General features: G+C 37.7%; 1 non-coding gene across 1 annotated transcript; it reads left to right on the forward strand.

Moving 5' to 3' along the window:
- Nucleotides 1-108, forward strand: LOC112731325 (small nucleolar RNA R71). The gene has a single exon (XR_003167108.1). It is a non-coding gene; the product is annotated as a small nucleolar RNA R71 (small nucleolar RNA).
- Nucleotides 109-7230: the final 7122 nt, after the last annotated feature.

The raw sequence follows: 7230 nt of genomic DNA on the forward strand, positions 1-7230 counted from the left end.
AAGCATGTCAGAAGGACACCTTCTGATCAATTGCTTGTATCTTTCCCAAGCTTCATAGAGGGATTCACCTTCCTTCTGTCTGAAGGTTTGGACTTCCACTCTAAGCTTGCTCAATTTTTGAGGTGGAAAGAACTTTGCCAAGAAGGGATTGACTAGCTTTTCCCAAGAGTTCAGGCTTTCTTTAGGTTGTGAATCCAACCATGTGCTAGCTCTGTCTCTTATAGCAAAGGGAAAGAGCATAAGCTTGTAGACCTTGGGATCAACCCCATTGGTCTTGACAGTGTCACAGATTTGCAAGAATTCAGCTAAGAACTGATGAGGATCTTCCAATGGAAGTCCATGAAACTTGCAATTCTGTTGCATCAGAGAAACTAATTGAGGCTTAAGCTCAAAGTTGTTTGCTCCAATGACAGGGATTGAGATGCTTCTCCCATAGAAGTCGGGAGTAGGTGCAGTAAAGTTACCAAGCACCTTCCTTGCATTATTGGCATTGTTGTTGTTTTCGGCTGCCATGGCTTCTTCTTGTTTGAAAAGCTCTGTTAGGTCCTCTACAGAGAGTTGTACTTTAGCTTCTCTTAGCTTTCTCTTCAAGGTCCTTTCAGGTTCAAGATCAGCCTCAACAAGAATGTCTTTGTCCTTACTCCTGCTCATATGAAAAGGGAGGAGAAGAAAATATGGAATCCTCTATGTCACATTATAGAGATTCCTTGAGGTGTCAAAGGAAAATAAAAATAGAAGGATGAGGTAGAGAAGAGAGAATTCGAACTTATCAAGAGGGACAGAGTTCGAATTGCTGATAATGGAGAAGTGTTAGTCCTTTAAATAGAAGGATTTGAGAAGAGGGGAAGAATTTTCAAAATTAAAGTAAAAGGATTTTGAAATAATTAAAAGAAATTTTGAAAATTTGGTAAATGATTTTCGAAAACTAAGATTGGGAAAGAAGTTAAGTGATTTTTTGGAAAAGATTTTGAAATTAGAACTCAAAAAGATATGATTGAAAATTAATTTTGAAAAAGATGTGATTGAAAAGATATGATTGAGAAGATATGATTGAGAATCAAATTAAAAAGAGAAATTTTTAAAATTAAATTTGATTACTTGAGTAATAGGAAATTAAAAGATATGATTCTAGAGTTAAAATTTGATCCTTTCTTAATAGGCAAGTAACAACTTGAAAATTTTGAGTTAAATCATTAATTGTAGCAAGGATTTTCAAAAATAATAATAATTTAAAAAAAGTGGAAATAAATTGATTTTGAAAAGATATGATTTGAAAAAGATTTGATTTTGAAAAATTATGAAAATTTGGAAAAGATTTGAATTAAAAACAAAATCTTCCCTCTAGTGTCCTCCTGGCATTAAACTCCCAGAATGGCATCCATTCTGGCGTTTAACGCCCAGAATGTTCTGGCGTTTAACACCCAAAATGCTACCTTTTTGGGCGTTTAACGCCCAGCCAAGTACCCTAGCTGGCGTTTAAACGCCAGTTTTCCTTCCTCACTGGGCGTTTTGAACACCCAGCTTTTTCTGTGTAATTCCTCTGCTGTATGTTCTGAATCTTCAATTCTCTGTATTATTGACTTGAGAAGACATAATTTAAAAAAATTTTTTGAAATTTTTAATGATGAGAAATAATCAAAATGCAACTAATCATGAAAACTAAGATCAAACAGACAATGCATGCACGACACCAAACTTAGAAGTTTGTATACTAAGGACTATAACAATTTGAAAATGCATATGAAAAACAACAAAAGACACTAAACCAGAGAATTTAAAGATCAGAGCAAGGAAATCATCAAGAACAACTTGAAGATCAATGAAGAACATAATGCATGTATTTTTCAAAAATTAGAAGAATGCAATTGACACCAAACTTAAGATTAGACACTAGACTCAAACAAGAAACATAAAATATTTTTGATTTTAAGATTTTATAAATTTTTTTGTGATTTTTCGAAAATTGTATGGAAAAGAAAATAAAGAGATTTAAAATTTTTAATAAGAATTCCAGGAATCATGCAATGTTAGTCTAAAACTCCGGTCCAGGAATTAGACATGGCTTACTAGCCAGCCAAGTTTTCAGTGAAAGCTTCGGTCCAAAATACTAGACATGGCCAATGGCCAGCCAAGCTTTAGCAGATCATTACATTCAATAGCAAGATTGGTAGAAATCAACAAGCTCTTGTGATGATAAGTTGAAACCTCGGTCCAAACGATTAGACATGGCTTTACAGCCAGCCAGACTTCAACAAATCATCATGAAACTCTAGAATTCATTCTTAAAAACTCTGAAGAACAAAATAGAAATTTTTTTTGTATTTTTGAAAATTTTTTCGAAAATAAAAAGTAAAAAGCTTAAACATAAAATAAAATTACCTAATCTAAGCAACAAGATGAACCGTCAGTTGTCCAAACTCGAACAATCCCCGGCAACGGTGCCAAAAACTTGGTGCACGAAATTGTGATCATCAATGGCGCCAACATCTTGGTACGCACAATTGTAATCTCAACTCTTTGTCACAACTCTGCACAACTAACCAGCAAGTGCACTGGGTCGTCCAAGTAATAAACCTTACGTGAGTAAGGGTCGATCCTACGGAGATTGTTGGCTTGAAGCAAGCTATGGTCATCTTATAAATCTCAGTCAGGCAGATTCAAATGGTTATGGAGAATTGATAATTAAAAGATGAAGAAAACATAAAATAGAATAGAGATACTTATGTAATTTATTGGTAGGAATTTCAGATAAATGTATAGAGATGCTATGTTCCTTCTGAACCTCTGCTTTCCTATTGCCTTCTTCCAATCATTCATACTCCTTTCCATGGCAAGCTGTATGTTGGGCATCACTGTTGTCAATGGCTACATCCCGTCCTCTCAGTGAAAATGGTCCAAATGCACTGTCACCGCACGGCTAATCAGCTGTTGGTTCTCGATCATGTTGGAATAGGATCCATTGATCCTTTTGCGTCTGTCACTACGCCCAACACTCGCGAGTTTGAAGCTCGTCACAGTCATCCCTTCCCAGATCCTAGTCGGAATACCACAAACAAGGTTTAGACTTTCCGGATCTCAAGAATGGCCGCCAATAATTCTAGCCTATACCACGAAGGTTCTAATTTTAGATTAGAAACCGAAGAGATACACATTCAAGCTTGATTGCATGTAGAACAGAAGTGGTTGTCAGGCACGCGTTCATAGGTGAGAATGGTGATGAGTGTCACGGATCATCACATTCATCATGTTGAAGAACGAATGGATATCTTAGAACAGAAATAGGCTTGAGTTGAATAGAAAAATAATAGTACTTTGCATTAATTCATGAAGAACAGCAGAGCTCCACACCTTAATCTATGGTGTGTAGAAACTCCACCGTTGAAAATACAAAAGTAATGAAGGTCCAAGGCATGGCCGAATGGCCAGCCCCATAAAAGTCTAAGATAGCATAAGACTAATCAAAGATGAAAAGTTTTTAAAATACAATAGCAAAAGGTCCTATTTATAGAGAACTAGTAGCCTAGGGTTTACAGAAATAAGTAAATGATGCAGAAATCTACTTCCGGGCCCACTTGGTGTGTGCTTGGGCTGAGTATTGAAGCTTTCACTTGTAGAGACTTTTCTTGGAGTTAAACGCCAGCTTTTGTGCCAGTTTGGGCGTTTAACTCCAGCTTTTATGCCAGTTCTGGCGTTTTGACGCCAGAATTTCTATGCTGACTTGGAATGCCGGTTTGAGCCATCAAATCTCGGGAAAAGTATAGACTATTATATATTTCCGGCAAGCCCAGGATGTCTAATTTTCAACGCAATTGAGAGCGCGCCAATTGGGCTTTTGTAGCTCCAGAAAATCCACTTCGAGTGCAGAGAGGTCAGAATCCAACAGCATCTGCAGTCCTTTTTTAGTCTCTGAATCAGATTTTCGCTCAGGTCCCTCAATTTCAGCCACAAAATACCTGAAATCACAGAAAAACACACAAACTCATAGTAAATTCTAGAAATGTGATTTTTATTTAAGAACTAATAAAAATATAATAAAAACTAACTAAAATATATTAAAAACATACTAAAAACAATGCCAAAAAGCGTATAAATTATCCGCTCATCAGGATGCTACATTGTCACTCTTCTCTAAGTTTTTGTCATAAAGGGATGCACACCAAGTGTTTGATAAAAGAATCATATGACTTCTTGCACTCATTTTGACTAAGTCTATTTTGGTGTCTCTTCTCATTCACTTGTTTGTTCATGTATACATTGAACTTACTACATTTCTTGTTTCATTTCTACAAGCTCATCCCATATTTTACTTACTTCTTGTTGTTATTGTTATGATTGTGCACTTCTCATGCTTTGTGTTCGCATGCCTATACCACTCATGTATCACATACTAGTGACTAGCGATGATCTTCAATATTGTCTTTGTTACATGTTGCAGCTGTCATGTATCTAAGCCACTTATTGTTTTGTGCTTTATCACTTGCATGATTATTCTTTCATGGCACCTCTTTAGGCTTAATTTTACCACCTTTCCTTCTTTTCTAGGATGGTGCTCAAAAGAGACAATGGAAAGGCGTCCAAGAAGGCATCATCACGGTCTACTAGCAGAGCACGCCAAGGCCCGCAAGTTAAGGCCCTCCTCACCAAGACCAGGAGCGTTGCTCACATTGATGTTTCGGAAAAAGACAATCCGGCGAGGGATCCGAACAAGTTTCCCAACTGCTATTGTGAACTTGTTTATCCCTTGATCAAGCCAAGGAACTATCATACGGAGCCCCTTCTGGCCCCTCCGGCTCATGTCATACCGCTCATTTTGCCCCGCATCAAACGGTGGCAATGGGAATTCCTGTTGAGGAAGCCACGGGAGGCGAACTTGTCATGGGTGGCTGAATTTTACACCAATTACCATTCCCCTTCCCTCTGATGACAAGTCATCTTAGCCTATTTTAACTAGACTTTTTCTTTTGTTTTCATTAGAATTATGCACTTTCTTGAGCTACAAACAAGCCAATTAGGTAGATTTTCATGTTTCCTTTGATTTAATCAACTATGTATGAATTCATGCTATTTCATGAGGTTTTATACTATAATTGTCACATATTATGAAAGAATGAATATCTCATGATTTTAAGCATAGCTTTGATGTGTTTGGTTGATTAATGATAGGTGAAGAAAGCTTGGAGAAAGGTTGAAGCAAGAAGGAATAGCTAGGAGTAAAGAGAAGACAATGGAATAAGTGAAATTGAACCAGGAAGCAAAAAGCTGGACCAAAAGTTAGCCTCAAACTTTTGCACAAACTTTTGGGTGAAAAGTTAGCCCCAACGTTAGCCCCTAACTTTTGGGCTAACGTTGGAACTTGAAAATCACTCCCTGGGTACCAAAAGTTTGCGCCAACGTTAGCCCCTAACTTTGAGGCTAACGTTGGCACATGAAAATCACCCCTGGGCACCAAAAGTTTGCGCCAACGTTAGCCCCTAACTTTGAAGCTAACGTTGGCATGAGAAAAACACTCCCTGGGCACCAAAAGTTTGTGCCAACGTTAGCCCCTAACTTTGAGGCTAACGTTGGCACATGAAAACTACAAGGGGAGGAGCAAAAGTTTGCGCCAACGTTAGCCCCTAACTTTTGGGCTAACGTTGGCGCCACAAGTGCACCAAGGAAGGCCAACGTTGGTGCAAAAGTTAGACCCCTAACTTTTGCACCAACGTGAGTATCAGCAAGTTATGTTGGCTGATATGAAAAGTTGGACCAAAAGTTAGACCCTAACTTTTGCTCCAACTTTTGGTCCAACTTTTGCAAAACTCCAACCCGGTTCAATTGGTTCACTTTGGTTCTTCTCCAAACTTCAAGAGCAATCAACCAAGGCCTCTTTCAACCCAATTCCACCAAGAGCAAAGGCCCAACTCAAGGCTTGAAGATCATTTGAAGAAAGTGTATAAATAGGATAGAATTCAAGTTCTTCGGGGAGCTTTCCCTTTTGAATTTTCATAATAGTTTTCGGAGAGCTTTGGATATTGAGTGATCTTTAATTTCTTAGTTTGGGGGAAGGAAAATTCCACTCTCTTCCTCTTCTTTTTATTACTTTCAATTTCAATCGCAATTGTCTTGGATCTTGGGTTGGAGAATTGAAGGAATTCTGCTTCAATCTCATCCGAAGATCTCTCTGTTTCTTCTACTGCTTATTAAATTTAATTTCTGTTAATTGCTCTTCATCTACTTTCCTTGCAATTTACAATTCCCTTGCAATTGTTCTTGTTGGATCTAGGAAGGCATTGAGATCTAGACTTGGTTTTCTAGTCTCTAGGTCCTGAGATCTGATTTCCCAATTTTACATTCTCTGTTTACTGTTTTCAATATTCATTTACTTTTCTGCTCTGAGATCCGATTTGACCCAAATCTTCTTTTACTCTTTTGTTTGATGCAAGTTACTTTCCTTTGTTTAATTTCTGCAAATCCAACTCCTAATCCCCTTTACATTTCGAGCCATTTACATTTCTTGCACTTTAAGATTCCGCAATTTACATTTCTTGCACTCTAAGTTTCTGCCATTTAATTTCTTGTTCTTTAAGATTCAGCAATTTAATTTCCTGCTCTCTTTAATTTAATACAATTTAAATTCTGCAAATCACAAATCACCCAACCAAATCTTGATTCGCTTGACTAAATCAACCACTAAGCTAAAATTGCTCAATCCTTCAATCCCTGTGGGATCGACCTCACTCCCGTGAGTTTTTATTACTTGATGCGACCCGGTACACTTGCCGGTTAGATTTGTGTGTTTTGGGAGAAATTCATTTTTCACCAAAATACTCATCAAGTTTTTGGCGCCGTTGCCGGGGATTGATTAGATTGACAATGATTAAGTGAGGTGGTAATCTAGATCAAGCACTTTTTCTTTAATTTTGATTAACCCACTAACTGTTTGATTTTTTGCTTAAACTAACTAACACTTCAATCTAGCAGTAGATTGAAGTGTCACTGGTTTTGTGCATTTCTCATGCTCTGCTTGTATGTCAGGTACAAGAAGAACCATACCCAATTTTCATGAACAAGACGAAAGAACTCTCAGGAGGTTAAGAAGAGCTGAAAGAGGGAAAAACATTGTTGGAGAAGAGGAATCAGACGAAGAATTCCAAGAGATGGAGGAACATTCAACCAATCCACCAGGTGGAGCAGACAACAACAATGACAACCCACCCCAGAGGAGAGTTTTGGCTTCCTATACCTTTGCAA

This window comes from Arachis hypogaea, chromosome 12 (assembly GCF_003086295.3).
Source record: "Arachis hypogaea cultivar Tifrunner chromosome 12, arahy.Tifrunner.gnm2.J5K5, whole genome shotgun sequence".
NCBI classification, from domain to species: domain Eukaryota; kingdom Viridiplantae; phylum Streptophyta; class Magnoliopsida; order Fabales; family Fabaceae; genus Arachis; species Arachis hypogaea.